Genomic DNA, 17,926 nt, shown 5'->3' on the forward strand with positions numbered 1-17,926 from the left:
GAAACGAGCCTCCTCCTCTGAAGTTCCAGGGAGTAGAAAGACTGCGAGCTTGAGAGATGAAATTTCACACTGAATCGGTAAGACCGCTTCCAATACATACACCAGCTGAAAGGGTGTAAACCCGATCGCATTTCTCAATGATGTCCTATATGCCCACAAAGCTGAGTACAGGAGTAAGTTCCAATTCCGTATGTGGACTCCAATCATCCTTTGCAGCATGCGCTTCAGGACTTTGTTGATGGCCTCAACTTGTCTGTTAGCTTGAGAATAATACGGAGTAGAACTGTCGTGGGACAGTCCTAATTTGGCAGCCAATTCAACCATCATGTTATTGCGAAAATGTGATCCATGATCTGTGACTATCACTAGTGGGACACCAAATCTAGAGACTACATGATTGAAAAAGAAAAGAGCAGTTGTTTCGCCACTATTGTTTAATGTAGGCATCGCCTCGGTCCATTTTGTAAAATAGTCAACTGCGACTATGAAATACCCATGCCCCCAGCTGAGCTTGGGTTACATGTCACGAAATCTATGCCCCATTTGGCGAATGGCCCAACAGCAACTACTAGATGCAGTGATGCGGGTGGTATTCTAGTTTTGCGGTCGAAGATCTGACAAGCGTGGCAACTTCTGATTGTGATTATGCAATCTTTGAATATAGTAGGCCAGAAGTAACCTGTTTGTAAGATCTTTTGTGTCGTAGCGTGTTGGGTCCCTATAATACTAATGATTACCCCATTACTATTGTAGTTATACCCCTTATTAATATTGTTGTGCCCCTATTGCCCCCATATTGTTATTATTGTGCCCCATAGAATCCCTCTATTGTTATTTTTGTGGCTTTATATTATTATTGTTAGGTCGACTAGATTATATTGTGACTCTTTAGACTCCTATATATAGAAAGGAGGTTTTGTCATTTGAATCATCTAAGAATTGTTCATTTATGTAATGTAAATGAGGTTTCCCCCTTTAAGAGGCTGAATTATAAGGCGTTGATCTGTCTTTTCTATCTTTCCTTAAGCTGGTTTCATAACATTTGGTATCAGAGCTTTGGATTCTAGGGTTTCGCTGCTCCAAACAGGTCATCATGGAATTTTTGCTATAACTTTTTTTCTGTGATGTTTCAGAAGTTACAAAAAAACCTATTTGACAAGAAATTGTGTTGAACCTCGGGTCCAAATTTCAGAGCTTTTCGTGCTATATTTGTTGAGATATGATTTGAGGAAGTTGGTCTTTTTGCAGACTCCTGAATTACTTTCCAAACAAGTGATCTAGGGAAAATCGTCATAAATTTCTCTCTGCGGATCGGATTGAAATTTCATAAAAAGCTACAGAAAGAGGATAGACTGTAGTCTCTTGTATGCATTTTTTATATCCAAAGGTCGAAACAGTGACTCGTGGCACGTCGTACAAGTTCGCTCTACTGAACTAGTCTATAATCAAGTCACTGTGGGAGATTTCGCATAAATCTTCCTTGGAGAATCCAATTTGGGTCAGACTTGTGGCATTGGAAAGAGGACACAAAGGGCTACTGCAGGTCACAAATTCAGAACTAGCTGATCGAAAAGTACAGAGATACATCAGAGGCAATATCGAGCTCCTACAAAGTGAAAAAAGGTGTGTAGATTTTCTTAAATTTTTGCTTAAGCTTGGTTTGAAAATTTATTTTGAAGGAATTCAAAGTGTTGGGTATACGACCAATTTCCCACATTGACTAGAGGTGGGGAGGATCATGCATATATAAGGATGGACAAATATCTCCATTGGTATGAGGCCTTTTGGGGTAAGTCCAAAAGAAAATACATGAGGGCTTAGGCCCAAAGTGGACAATATCATACCATTGTGGATATATGTGATGTCCAGAGTCCTTACAAGTGGTATCGGAGCCATGCCTCGAAGTTAGCCAAGTGGATGAATCCTCGGAATACTGAACGAAGGTGGTGGGCCTCGGTAATATCGCGATGGGATCCGTGGATGAGCTCGGTTAGACAGGCGGTGTGCTCCGGATTCTTCATGGACGTGTCCTGGTCCCAACACAGTGAAGAGGAGTTGAATTGGGATAGAGCAAGCTCTCAAGGCAGGTGGTGCTCCATGTAAGGCATGTGCTTCCAACGCATTGGAGCGGAGAATCCTGGTTGGTAGAGAGTGGACGGATGGATAATCATTTGAGGGGAGGCTCGATGGTCCTTTGTTCGAGGGGAGGATTGTTGGGTATACGACCAAAGTCCCACATTGACTAGAGGTGGGGAGGATCATGGATATATAAGGATGGAAAAATATCTCCATTGGTATGAGGCCTTTTGGGGTAAGTCCAAAAGCAAATCCATGAGGGCTTAGGCCCAAAGTGGACAATATCATACCATTGTGGAGATATGTGGTGTCCAGAGTCCTTACACAAAGGGCATAATAGAGCATTATTATCGGTAACTGATGCCCCAAGGAAAGAAAATGTAAACACCTAGTAAGGAACTTGAAAGCTCTAGCATGACTCATGAAGAAGAAGAAGAAATGCTATATGGTATATCAAAATTACAAGAACAAGTGCAACAAGTGTCACTTGCACAAAAAGCAGCAGAATCTAAGATGGATGGTTTAAGGAAAGATGTAGAAGCTAAGATGGGTTGTTTAAAGAAAGGTGTAGAAGCTAAGATGGATTGTTTAAAGAAAGGCGTAGAGGCTAAAATTGATGGCATGGATGATAAGATGGAAGAATTGAAGATAAATATGAATAAGTTGCTATAAGAAATGGTCACTAAGGGTGAAAGGGTACTAAAGGAAACTCATGATGAGAACAAAAGAAATGTTAATCATGATTCCATAGACTCTAATGTTGGATCGAAGACTCACCATATTTCAAAAATCGATATAAGGAATTTTGATGGCAAGGATCCTCCCACATGGATAATACAGATGGAGCAATTCTTCGATCTCAGTAATGTGAAAAACACACAAAAGGTACGTATGGCAACTTTATATTTGGAACCAAATCAGTTTGTATGGTACCAATGGCTTTGCTCTCGTAAACAATTTATCACTTGGGCAATTTTTACGGAAGAATTGTTAGCACATTATGGGGATACAAAAAGCAACACTTTTTTTAGCCAATTGAGCATAAGGGTAAAAGATATTCTAGAGGAGCATAGGATTGATGTGTTCATAGGGTCTTTAAAGGATAATATCCAACATGATGTTTGCCTTTGGGAACCTGATTCATTAGAGAAGGCATTCAGGTTAGCAAGAAAAATGGAAAGCAAAATTATGGAAACCAGGAAGCATACCACTCACAACTATAAAGACAGAAGTGTTGTTTCCCCTAGTCTTCCACAACCTATAATGTTGACACCACAACAATTGGAAGAAAAAAGAGCAAAAGGGCTTTGTTACAGTTGTGATAGAAAATACACTAAAGGTCACAAGTGTGCTGAGAACAAATGATTCTACATAGATTGTGAAGAGGAGGAAGAAAAGAAGCAAGAAAGGTCAAAAGAAGAGGATATACTCCAAGAACAAAGCCTAGATGAAGAATAAATAAATCCAACCATATCTTGTAATGCATTGGCGGGAATTACCACTCCTCAAACCATCAAGATAGAAGGACAAATCAAGAAAAAAAAGATAATAGTGTTGATTGATTCAGGAAGCACCCACAATTTATTCATTGTAAGGTAGCAAAAGAATTGAATTGCTTCCTATATCCATCACCAGAGTGTCAAGTGATGATTGCAAATGGAGGAACAATAAATTGCTCTGGAAAGTGCCATAATATCAAGCTATCCATGGGAGAATATGTATTGACTAGCCCAATGGTTTCCATTCCAATGGAAGGTGCTAATGTTGTACTAGGAGTCCAATGGCTACAATCCATGGGTACAGTAGCTTTTAATTTTCAAGAATTTTTCATCAAATTTTCTATGGAAGGAAAGGAAGTTGAATTAAGGGGTGTTGTAGGGAAACTAGGAATGATAATCAGCTGTAATGGTATGACAAAGCCTCTAAAAAAGGAGCAAAGAGGTGTAATTGCACAATTATGTTCGCTAGATGTTTCCACATCGGAATCATCTATTTCTCCAGATCTCCAAAAAGTCCTGGACAATCATTCCAAGGTATTTGAGACTCTCAAAGGTCTCCCACCTATGCGTGATCATGATCATGCTATTCATCTGATTCTAGGAAGTGTTCCTCCAAACATCAGGCCGTACAGATATCCCTATGTCCAAAAGAGTGAAATTGAACGTATGGTTGCAAAAATGCTAGAGGCTGGTATAATTCAACCGAGTCAAAGTTCTTTCTCTGCTCTAGTAGTATTGGTGCACAAGAAGGATGGATCATGGTGCATGTGTCTAGATTATATGGAGCTCGACAAGCTCACTATTAGAGATGAGTTCCCCATTCCTGTCATTGATGAATTACTTGATGAATTTCATCGATCAATTTACTTCACCAAGTTGGATCTTCGTTCAAGATATCATCAAATCAGAATGAAGACTGAAGACATTCTGAAAACAACATTTAGAACTCATGAGGGTCATAATGAATTTTTGGTCATGCCTTTTGGCCTTACCAATGCATCTTCAACATTTCAAGGTTTGATGAATTCAATTTTCAAACCATTCCTTAGAAAATTTGTGTTAGTATTTTCTGATGATATACTAATCTACATCAAGTCTTGGAAGGATCATGTTGAACATGTTGACAGGGTGCTTCAACTATTGGAGGAAAAACAATTATATGCAAAAAGATCCAGATGTTTCTTTGGAGTCCAGGAGGTGGAATATTTGGGTCATATTGTATCTCATGAAGGAGTTAAGGTAGACTCTAAAATTAAAGCCATTAAGGAATGGAAAATCCCCACATCCATAAAGCATCTGTGAGGATTTCTAGGGTTGACAGGGTATTATCACAAGATTTGTTAAGAATTATGGGAGAATAGCAGCACCTCTAACAACATTATTGAAGAAAGATGCATTTTCATGGACTTCGGAAGCAACAAAGGCCTTTGAACATCTTAAAGAGGCAATGTGCCAAGCACCGGTCTTAGCTACACCGGACTTCACAAAAACCTTTTTTGTGGAATGTGATGCTTCAATAAATGGAATTGGTGTTGTTCTAATGCAAGATGAAAGACCCATTGCTTTTGAAAGTCGTCCAATCAAGGGAAAGTTTTTAAGAAAAGCTATTTATGAGAAGGAAATGTTAGTAATACTCCATTCACTTAAGAAATGGCGACCCTACCTAATGGGAAGACACTTCAAGGTAAAACGGATCATGATAGCCTTAAATACTTTTTAGAACAAAGATTATCCTCTGAAGAGCAACAAAAGTGGGTCAGAAAGATGTTGGGTTATGACTTTGAAATCATCTACTGAAAAGGGAAGCAAAATGTGGTGGCAGATGCACTCTCAAGAAAGGATGAGGATGTGGAAGCACTATTGTGCGCTATTTCTATTATCCAACCAGATTGGATAAACGAAGCAAGGGAGGAATGGAAGAATGACGAAGAAGTGTGGGCACTTGTTCCAATGTTACAACAAGATTCCAGTACGTCTGATACATTTAGCTGGAAAAATGATTCGTTATGGTACAAAGATCGCTTATACCTCTATAAGAATTCCCAGCTAAAACAAAAGATTCTTATGGAATTGCACACTTCTCCCTTAGGAGGGCACTCAGGATTTTTAAAAACTTACCACAGGTTTAAGAAGGAATTTTTTTGGGATGGCCTTAAATCAAATATTCAAAAGTTTGTGGCGGAATGTTTGGTTTGCCAACAAAATAAAGTTGAAATAACTAAGACACCGGGTCTATTACAACCTTTATCCATTCCAAGCCAACGATGGAAGGAGGTTTCAATGGATTTTATCACAGGCTTACCCAAGTCTGAGGGAAAGAGCGTGATCATGGTGGTAGTTGACAGACTTAGCAAGTATGCACACTTTTGTGCATTATCACATCCATTTAAAGCTAGTACAGTTTCTACTGCATTCATGGAAACAATTCAAAAGCTACATGGAAACCCAAAGATTATTGTAAGTGACAGAGATCCCATTTTCACTGGAAATTTTTGGACAGAATTATTTTCTTTTCTTGGTACTCAGTTAGCTCATAGCTCATCTTATCGTCCTCAATTTGATGGGCAAACTGAGATAGTAAACAAATGTTTGGAAGGATATCTTCGTTGCTTTGTATCTGATAAACAGACATAATGGGTCAAATGGTTGCCTCTGGCTGAATGGTGGTATAGCACTTCATTCCATACAACAACAAAAATGACCCCATTTATGGCACTTTATGGGTATCAACCACCATCCATCACATCATATTTAAGAGAAAATTCTAAGGTTCAGGTAGTGGAACATCACATCGAATATCAACAACATGTCCTCCAACTTTTGAAGGATAACCTCGTGTTGGCACATAATAGAATGAAACAACAGGCAGATCAACATCGCAATGAAAGAAGTTTTGATGTAGGTGATTGGGTATTCCTACAGCTACAAGCATATAAGCAAATGTCCCTCAAGCAAGCTAAGAAGGATAATAAATTATCACCAAAGTATTATGGTCTGTACAAGGTGTTGCAAAAGATTGGTACTATGGCATACAAATTGGAGCTTCCTGCAGCTTCTCGATTGTACCCAGCTTTCCATGTTTCATGTTTAAAGAAGGTTATAGGTGACAAGATCCCAGTTCAAATGATATTGCCATAACTTGATGAGGAAGGAAAAATTATATTGGAACTGGAAGCAGTCACAGAAACAAGAACTTGACAGCTACGAAATCGATCAATTTCAGAGTATCTTATCAAGTGGAAGAACTTATCCGCTGAAGATTCCACATGGGAGGATGAGAATTTTATGCAGAAGTATCCAGAACTACTCAAGCATTGAGGACAACACTTTTTTGAAGGAGAGGGGCATGTTGGGTCCCTATAATACTAGTGATTACCCCATTACTATTGTAGTTATACCCCTTATTAATATTTTTGTGCCCCTATTGCCCCCATATTGTTATTACTGTGCCCCATAGAATCCCTCTATTATTATTTTTGTGGCTTTATATTATTATTGTTAGGTCGGCTGGATTATATTGTGACTCCTTAGACTCCTATATATAGAAAGGAGGTTTTGTCATTTGAATCATCCAAGAATTTTTCATTTATGTAATGTAAAGGAGGTTTCCCCCTCGAAGCTGCTGAATTCTAAGGCATTGATCTATCTTTTCTATATTTTCTTGAGCTGGTTTCATAACATAGCGTAACCAGATTGATGCCCCCTACACGCACCTAAATGAAAATCATTTAGGACTTTTTCAACCTCCTCATGCGTGAGGCACCTTCGCCGAACTGTATCGACACCATGACGGTAAAGTGTATCACCAATGATCATGTAGTCTTTTGCATGGTATTGAGTATGTCGTTGTTCGGAGCGAGAGGTGTTAGGCCTAAAGTTTTGATTTTGGAGATAGATCAGTATATCTCCATACCACGGATCGCTTGATGATATCAGAAACAGAGATTCGTCCATGATTGATGCTTTAGATGTTGAGTCATTGGACGATGATGGGAGGTTGCATAATAACTCCACCAAAACTAGAGATTTCTTTGATTTGGATTTTATGAATTCCAGATCAAACTCTTGCAAAATGGCTATCCATTTTGAATATTTGTCCCCTAGTAGTTGATGCGACAGAATGTAGGTCATAGGGTTTCTGTTGGGTCCCTATAATACTAGTGATTACCCCATTACTATTGTAGTTATACCCCATATTTATATTGTTGTGCCCCTATTACCCCCATATTGTTATTTATGTGCCCCATAGAATCCCTCTATTATTATTTTTGTGGCTTTATGTTATTATCATTAGGTCAGCTGGATTATATTGTGGCTCCTTAGACTCCTATATATATAAAGGAGGTTTTGTCATTTGAATCAACCAAGAATTGTTCATTTATGTAATGTAAAGGAGGTTGCCCCCTCGAAGGGGCTGAATTCTAAGGCGTGGATTTATCTTTTCTATCTTTTCTTGAGCTGGTTTCATAACATTTGGTATGAGAGCTTTGGATTCTAGGGTTTCACTGCTCCAAACAGGTCATCGTGGCATTTTCGCTATAACTTTTTTTTTGTGATGTTTCAGAAGTCGCAAAAAAAACCCATTAGAGAAGAAATCGCGCTGAACCTTGGATCTGAATTTCAGAGATTTTCGTGCTATATTTTTTGAGATATGGTCTGAGGAAGTTGGTCTTTTTGTAGACTCCTTAATTACAGTCCAAAGAGGTGACCTGGGGAAAATCGTCATAACTTTCTCTCTGGGGATCGGATTGAAATTTCGTAAGAAGGTACAAAAATAGGATAGACTGTAGTTTCTTGCAGAAGTTTTTCAGATCCATAGGTTGAAAAAGTGACTCGTGGCACGTCGTACAAATTTGCTCTACTGGACTAGTCTATAATCAAGTCAATGTGGGAGATTTCGCATAACTCTTCCTTGGAGAAACCAAATTGGGTCAGACTTGTGGCATTGGAAAGACGACGCAGAAGGATACCATAGGTTACAATTTTAGAACTAGATGATCCAAAATTACAGAGATACATCAGATTCAATATCAGGCTTGTACAAAGTGAAAAAAGGTGTGTAGTTTTTATTTTTATTTTTGCATAAGCTTGGTTTGAAGGAATTCAAAGGGCATAGTAAAGCATTATTATCGGTAACTGATGCCCCGAGGAAAGAAAATGCAAACACCTAGTAAGGAACCTGAAAGCTCTAGCATGACTCATGAAGAAGAGGAAGAAATGCTACATGATATATCAAAATTACAAGAACAAGTGCAACAAATGTCACGCTCACAAAAGCTAACAGAAGCTAAGATAAATGGCATGGAATCTAGGATAAAGGGCATGGAAGCTAAGATGGATGATTTGAAGACAGATTTGAAGTCAGGCATGGCAGATTTGAAGACAGATTTGACAAATTTTCTACAAGAAATACATACTAAGGGTGAAAAGGTTGTAGAGGAAACTCATGATGTGAACCAAAGAAATGTTAATCATGATTCCATAGACTCTAATGTTGGATTGAAGACCCACCATATTCCAAAACTCGATATGAGGAAGTTTGATGGCAAGGATCCCGCCACATGGATATTACAGATGGAGCAGTACTTCGATCTCAATAATGTGCAAAACACACAAAAGGTATGTATGGCAACTCTATATTTGAAACCAAATCAGTTTGTATGGTATCAATGGCTTTGTTCTCGTAAGCAATTTATCACTTGGGCAATTTTTACGGAAGAATTGATAGCACATTATGAGGATACAAAAAGCAACACTTTTTTAGCCAATTGATAAGTCTCAAACAAAAGGGTTCAATAATGGAGCACATTGAGGAGTTCCAAAAATTGAACATAAGGGTAAAAGATATTCTAGAGGAGCATAGGATTGATGTGTTCATAGGGTCTTTAAAGGATAATATCCAACATGATGTTCGCCTTTGGGAACCTGATTCATTAGAGAAGGCATTCAGGTTAGCAAGAAAAATGGAAAGAAAAATTATGGCAACCAGGAAGCATACCACTCACAACTATAAAGACGGAAGTGTTGTTGCCCCTAGTCTTCCAAAACCTATAAGGTTGACACCACAAAAATTGGAAGAAAAAAGAGCAAAAGGGCTTTGTTACAGTTGTGATAACAAATACACTAAAGGTCATAAGTGTGCTGAGAAGAAATTATTCTACATACATTGTGAAGAGGAAGAGGAAAAGGAGCAAGAAAGATCAAAAGAAGAGGATATACTCCAGGAACAAAGCCTAGATGAAGAACAAATAAATCCAACAATATCTTGTAATGCATTGGCGGGAATTACCACTCCTCAAACCATCAAGATAGAAGAACAAATCAAGAAGAAAAAGGTAATATTGTTGATTGATTCAGGAAGCACCCACAATTTTATTCATTGTAGGGTAGCAAAAGAATTGAATTGCTTCCTATATCCAGCACCAGAGTGTCAAGTGATGATTGCAAATGGAGGAACAATAAATTGCTCTGGAAAGTGCCATAATATCAAGCTATCCATGGGAGAATATGTATTGACTAGCCCAATGCTTTCCATTCCAATGGGAGGTGCTGATGTTGTACTAGGAGTCCAATGGCTACAATCCTTGGGTACAATAGCTTTTAATTTTCAAGAACTTTTCATCAAATTTTCTACGGAAGGAAAGGAAGTTGAATTAAGGGGTATCACAGGGAAACCAGGAAAGATAATCAGCTCTAATGGTATGACAAAGCTTCTAAAAAAGGAGCAAAGAGGTGTAATTGCACAATTATGTTGACTAGATGTTTCCACATCGGAATCATCTATTTCTCTAGATCTCCAAAAAGTCCTGGACAATCATTCCAAGGTATTTGAGACTCCCAAAGGTCTCCCACCTATGCATGATCATGATCATGCTATTCATCTGATTCCAGGAAGTGTTCCTCCAAACATCAGGCCGTACAGATATCCCTATGTCCAAAAAAGTGAAATTGAACGTATGGTTGCAGAAATGCTAGAGGCTGGTATAATTCAACCGAGTCAAAGTTCTTTCTCTACTCCAGTAGTATTGGTGCACAAGAAGGATGGATCATGGTGCATGTGTCCAGATTATAGGGAGCTCAACAAGCTCACTATTAAAGATAAGTCCCCATTCCTGTCATTGATGAATTACTGGATGAATTGCATGGATCAATTTACTTCACCAAGTTGGATCTTCATTCGGGATATCATCAAATCAGAATGAAGATTGAAGACATTCCAAAAATGGCATTTAGAACTCATGAGGGTCATTATGAATTTTTGGTCATGCCTTTTGGCCTTACCAATGCACCTTCAACATTTCAAGGTTTGATGAATTCAATTTTCAAACCATTCCTTAGAAAATTTGTGTTAGTATTTTTTGATGATATACTAATCTACAGCAAGTCTTGGAAGGATCATGTTGAACATGTTGACAGGGTGCTACAACTATTGGAGGAGAAACAATTATATGCAAAAAGATCCAAATGTTTCTTTGGAGTCCAGGAGGTGGAATATTTGGGTCATATTGTATCTCATGAAGGAGTTAAGGTAGACCCTAGAAAAATTAAAGCCATTAAGGAATGGAAAATCCCCAAGTTTGTTAAGAATTATGGGAGAATAGCAGCACCTCTAACAACATTATTGAAGAAAGATGCATTTTCATGGACTCCGGAAGTAACAAAGGCGTTTGAACATCTTAAAGAGGCAATGTGCCAAGCACTGGTCTTAGCTACACCAGACTTCACAAAAACCTTTATTGTGGAATGTGATGCTTCAGGAAATGGAATTGGTGTTGTTCTAATGCAAGATGAAAGACCCATTGCTTTTGAAAGTCGTCCAATCAAGGGAATGTTTTTAAGACAAGCTATTTATGAGAAGGAAATGTTGGCAATACTCCATGCACTTAAGAAATGGCGACCCTACCAAATCAGAAGACACTTCAAGGTAAAAACAGATCATGATAGCCTTAAATAATTTTTAGAACAAAGATTATCCTCTGAAGAGCAACAAAAGTGGGTCACAAAGATGTTGGGTTATGACTTTGAAATCATCTACAAAAAAGGGAAGCAAAATGTGGTGGCAGATGCACTCTCAAGAAAGGATGAGGATGTGGAAGCATTGTTGTGCGCCATTTCTATTATCCAACCAGATTGGATAAACGAAGCAAGGGAGGAATGGAAGAATGACGAAGAAGTGTGGGCACTTATTTGAAAGCTACAACAAGATTCCAGTACATCTGATACATTTAGCTGGCAAAATGATTCGTTATGGTACAAAGATCACTTATACCTCTGTAAGAATTCCCAGCTAAAACAAAAGATTCTTATGGAATTGCACACTTCTCCCTTAGGAGGGCACTCAGGATTTTTAAAAACTTACCACAGGGTTAAGAAGGAATTTTTTTTGGATGGCCTTAAATCAGATATTCAAAAGTTTGTGGAAGAATGTTTGGTTTGCCAACAAAATAAAGTTGAAACAATTAAGACACCGGGTCTATTACAACCTTTATCCATTCCAAGCCAACGTTGGGAAGAGGTTTCAATGGATTTTATCACAGGTTTACCCAAGTCTGAGGGAAAGAGTGTCATTATGGTGGTAGTTGATAGACTTACCAAGTATGCACACTTTTGTGCATTATCACATCCATTTAAAGCCAGTACAGTTTCTACTGCATTTATGGAAACAATTCAAAAGCTACATGGAAACCCAAAGATTATTGTAAGTGACAGAGATCCTATTTTCACTGGAAATTTTTGGACAGAATTATTTTCTTGTCTTGGTACTCAGTTAGCTCATAGTTCATCTTATCATCCTCAATCTGATGGGCAAACTGAGATAGTAAACAAATGTTTGGAAGGATATCTTCATTGCTTTGTATCTGATAAACAGACACAATGGGTCAAATGGTTGCCTCTGGCTGAATGGTGGTATAACACTTCCTTCCATACAGCAACAAAAATGACCCCATTTATGGCACTTTATGGGTATCAACCACCATCCATCACATCATATTTAAGAGAAAATTCTAAGGTTCAGGCAGTGGAACATCACATCGAACATCAACAACAAGTCCTCCAACTCTTAAAGGATAACCTCGTGTTGGCACAAAATAGAATGAAACAACAGGCGGATCAACGTTGCAGTGATAGAAGTTTTGATGTAGGTGATTGGGTATTCCTTCGCTACAACCATATAAGAAAATGTCCCCAAAGTAAGCTAAGAAGGATAATAAATTATCACCAAAGTATTATGGTCCGTACAAGGTGTTGCAAAAGATTGGTACTATGGCATACAAATTGGAGCTTCCTGCAGCTTCTCGATTGCACCCAGTTTTCCATGTTTCATGTTTAAAGAAGGTTATAGGCGACAAGCTCCCAGTTCAAACAATATTGCCAGAACTTGACGAGGAAGGAAAAATTATATTGGAACCGGAAGCAGTCAAAGAAACAAGAACTCGACAGCTACGAAATCGATCAATTTCAGAGTATCTTATCAAGTGGAAGAACTTATCCGCTGAAGATTCCACATGGGAGGATGACAATTTTATGCAAAAGTATCCAGAACTATGCAAGCGTTGAGGACAACACTTTTTTGAAGGAGAGGGGCATGTTGGGTCCCTATAATACTAGTGATTACCCCATTACTATTGTAGTTATACCCCATATTTATATTGTTGTGCCCTTATTACCCCGATATTGTTATTTCTGTGCCCCATAGAATCCCTTTATTGTTATTTTTGTGGCTTTATATTATTATTGTTAGGTCAGCTGGATTATATTGTGGCTCCTTAGACTCCTATATATAGAAAGGAGGTTTTGTCATTTGAATCAACCAAGAATTTTTCATTTATGTAATGTAAAGGAGGTTTCCCCCTCAAAGAGGTTGAATTCTAAGGCATGGATTTATCTTTTCTATCTTTTCTTGAGCTGGTTTCATAACAGTTTCAACCTGATAGAATGGTAGTTTTGCGAAAGAGGATATAGTGTCGAAATCTCTTTACTGATTGAACAGCTGCTAGAGCTAGATCTTCAACATAGGAGTACTTTCTTTCTGTATCATTTAAGTTTCAACTTAAATAATAGACAGGATGTTCAATTCCATTGTCTTCTTGTACTAAAACCATTGCGATGGTTGTATTTGCTATGGCTAGATATAGGTTAAAGTCTTTTTTATAGTCAGGAGCATACATTAATGATGCTCTTATTAGGGAATCCTTTAAAGAATCAAAGGAAGCTTGTGCAACCTGATCCCAGTTGAAGGGCACTTCTTTTTTCAAAAGACATGTATAACCTTTAGCGAGTTTGGTGTAATTTGGAATGAACCTCCTTAGAAAGTTTGCTTTCCCTTCGAGTTTCTAAATCCGAAGCAAATTTGAAGGTGGAGGCATGTCGATGTTTTCCTAAACCTTACATGGGTCGAGTCGAATCCCATCCTTAGAAACCACGAAACCAAGTAAATGACCAGAACCGACACAAAACACACACTTGTGTGGATTGAGTCGTATCTTGTAGTGTCGGAAATGTAGAAATATAGCTCTCAAATGTTGCAGATCGTTAGTCCGCTTTCGCGAATGAGCTGATAGATCGTCGAGATATGGTTGAACGATGTGTTTGATGTCATGGAAGGCATAGTTCATTGCCCTCCGAAAAGTTTCCCCTGCAGTCTTTAAAATGGAAGGTAGTTTACGGTATGCGAATGTGTCCCGTGGACATATAAATGCAGTCTTCGACTGGTCCTGTGGGTAGATGTTTATTTGACTGTATCTGAAAAATCTATCCATGAATTAAAAGATTTCGCATCTGGCGCATTCATCAATGAAGGGTGTAGGGTAGTTGTCCTTTGGACAAGCCTGATTTACATCCCTATAATCGATGCACACTCTAATCATTCCTTGCTTTTTCATCACAAGAACAATATTCGATACCCAATCAGTTAGAGGAACAGGGTAAATGAAACCAACATGTAAATTTTTTTCAACTTCTTCCTTGATGGTAGTGGCTTTCTTTGGGTGAACCTGTCAAAGTCGCTGTCGTACTAGTATGACATCTTGATACATCTTGATTTCGTGTTCAACGATGCTCAAGTCAATGCCTGACATTTCTTCATATGACCAGGCAAAGACATCTCTGAATTTGCAAAAGAGAGCGGATTATATTTCTAGTTCTGAAGAAGAGCAATATTTGCCGACATGAATATTCTCTACAACATTAGGTTTGGTCAAGATATTTATGGCGATAGTTTCTTCAATATTGGACAGATTTTGCTCGGAATCCACTATATTTATAGTATTTGATAGAAAATAAAAAACTGAAGGATGATCAAGGTCGCTAGAATAATCATCATCATTATATTGAATATGGGAATGATGGTGGTAATCTTCCCATGGTGCCTCTCCTATCATCATTGACTGAATTATTCCTTCATTTGTAAAATGAATACGTGACCAAGGATCTGAAGAGGTGCCATATTCTTGAGACCTATCTATGGAAACACTTGATGAGTGTTGATTTGTGTTTGCTGCCGAGGCCAAGAAAATTGATTTCTACAAAATTTCTATGGGGCTGGAGGCAATACCTAGTGATGATCCATGCTATCAAAATGTTCGGAAATCTTCTTAATATTTGCTGATGTAGAAGATACCATATTACAGGTTTCCACCGTGGCTACTGCCGCTAGATTACTTGGAGGTGGGAGGGAAAAAGTACCCATTAAGGCAAGGTCTCTTAGGAGGCCTATTCCGACATTTTGAAGTGATTGAGAGCTTCCATGGATCATTGGAATGCTTCTCGTAGCTTGTGAACTGTTGGGGAAAAAGGTTAGTTGGTCAACGATTGTAATTCCGCCTTGGAAGGGAAATGCAATATTTCTAAAATATGTTGACACAATAGCAGCCATAGCATAAATCTAGGGCCTTCCCAGTAGGATATTGTAATCAAGGTTTCCATCGATAACTTCAACTTCAATTTCTACTATTTTTCCCCCTAGTTCAACTTGCAAGTTACTTAATATCCCATATGACGTGTATGTTCTTCCGTCAAACGCTTTTAATGTCGTTGATGATTGCGAAAAGGGTGGTGAGCCTAAATTTTTCCAGCAGCTCATTGACATTATATAGCTAGATGCGCCCTCATCAATGATTGTTCGATGAACAATTTTTTTGAGGTCTTTTACCTGTATAAGGAAAGTGAGTTGGGCTGGTAACTGAGGTTCTTATCCTTTATCATTAAAGGCCACAATATTGGAATCCTTTGGGTCAATCCCACCTATTACTGATAATAATGCTTTCTTTTGGGAGGGGCAATTCTGCAGTACTTCAAGTGTCGACATAGCGGATGGTGATTGAGCCAGATCCTCTACTCTATTATAATTTTGTGCTGCTCGAGCACGAGGATTAAATGTCGATTTATGTACTACTCCCTTTGGTGGCTTTATTGTTAGTTCAGGAATGATGGGTGGCGCAACTTCTGATGAAGCTGTTGTTGAACTATTAGGTTGATGTGTAGCCTTGTTGTTGTTCGACATCTGTGGATTCCTGTAATCTCTATTCCTCATCGCTATCAAAGCATCATTTTGTTGCTTCGAGACGGGTAAAATAAGCACTTGGGATGGAGAAGCATTATCGATAGCAACCAGATTAGTTTCTGGGTTTGGAAATGGATCAGTCAATACTGCTGAGGTGCTCAAAGTTTTTAAAAATTTCTTGACCTCAACTCGATGCAGACAATTTTTTGTATAATGGTCCTCATTGCATATGAAACATGGCTGATTAGGTTTCTTTTGCCCAGCAGGGTTTTTAGAAGATTTTTCAGGAGGTGAATCTTCCTGTTTCTTCTTTTTTTTTTCCCCTTCTTCTTGCCCCCTGGTTGCTTCTGTTCTTTACCTTTGTTAGCTGACACGGCATTGACCTCCGAGGCAGGAATTTTTTCATTTTCTTTTTTACTAGAAATTGCAAAGTCTTTACCAGTTTGAGCCTTTGCAGTTTGCGTACTTGAGGTACTAATCACGCCATCGCCGACATGAGAGTCCTTATTCAATTTAGGAGGGGGAGGAATGGAAAATTCTAGTCTAGGAGCATCAGGAATTTTATTATAGAGCGTGCCAGACTGAGTATAGATCAAGTCTAAATATTGTGCATGAGCAATGACATGATCTTCAGCAACAACTCCTCCTTTCGCTACATCTTCTATAATAGAAGGTCATAATGACTTAATAAACCACTCAGCTAGAAGTTGATCAAGAACATACGTCTTTACCATTCGAAAACAACGTCCCCGCTCATGAATATGATTAGATATGTGAGTAGCTGTTGTTTGTTTAAAGTTGGTAAGGAGTTCTATTCCCATTTCTTACCTTATGGGTAACTAAAAGTGGGTTAAAATGGTAGTGGCAAGGGTGCTGAAGTTATCAAATGAAGCTCTAGGAAATTCGATATACCATTTTGCTGCTGGACCAGTTAGCATTCACTAAAAAGGGTGAAGCCTAATCGAATCATCATTGAGGGTGTTGGATGAACACCACAAATGAAAGTTCATTACATGATTCGATGGATCTTCGCCCGGATTTCCATTGAATATAGGAATATCTGAGGGAAGTTTATGAGGAATCACTGGCCACCAAGGGGCGTAAGCAATTGGATCATTCGTTAACCGGTTCAAATCTGGTAATTATATTGTTTCTACAAAGGGCAACTGTTGATTCAGGTTTGGCAAAGTATACCTAGGATATGATGGGATCACCTAAATAGTAGGTCTTTGCATACCAGCATAATGTATCTAATGTAGATAGCTTTGATAAGGTTGATGGGCATAACCATTATAGTATGGTTGTTGATAACCATTTTGAAAATGCGGTTGTCCATTACCTAAAGTGCCTAGTTGCTCAGGTCCTCACTAAACTTGCTGGAATTGTGGTTGTTGATATTGCACCAGCAATGGTTGTTGAACCATTTACTCTTGCTCTATACTGGATGATTAACCAAGATGCAGAGTCATAACACATTTTTGAGCCTGAGTCTTTCCGGTTAAGGAAACACTAATCTGAGATTGTGGCAGAGTCGTAGAGACAAGAGGTTTTTGTACTGCAACCTGAGAAATTTGAGGTTGACATACAACAAGATGTTCTTGTACCTGCGACATAGTCACAATAACAGGTGTGGTGGTAATATTCAACACAGGTTGGGTTCATTGTATTGAGTATACAACCCTTGGTTGTTGAGGTAGTATTGATATCCAACCACAGGATGTAATTCTAGTTTGTCCTGAATTTTGTTGTGAGCTCTCATACAGTTGTTCTCTAGGAGGGAACAATGAAAAAGCATAGTGCCCCACGTATGGTGGTAATCTTGTGCTCAAAGGATAGATGGGTCTTTGAA

The sequence above is a fragment of the Pinus tabuliformis genome, chromosome 6 (genome assembly GCF_031772625.1).
Source record: "Pinus tabuliformis cultivar Carrire ecotype Pingquan chromosome 6, CPIR1, whole genome shotgun sequence".
Taxonomy (NCBI): Eukaryota; Viridiplantae; Streptophyta; class Pinopsida; order Pinales; family Pinaceae; genus Pinus; species Pinus tabuliformis.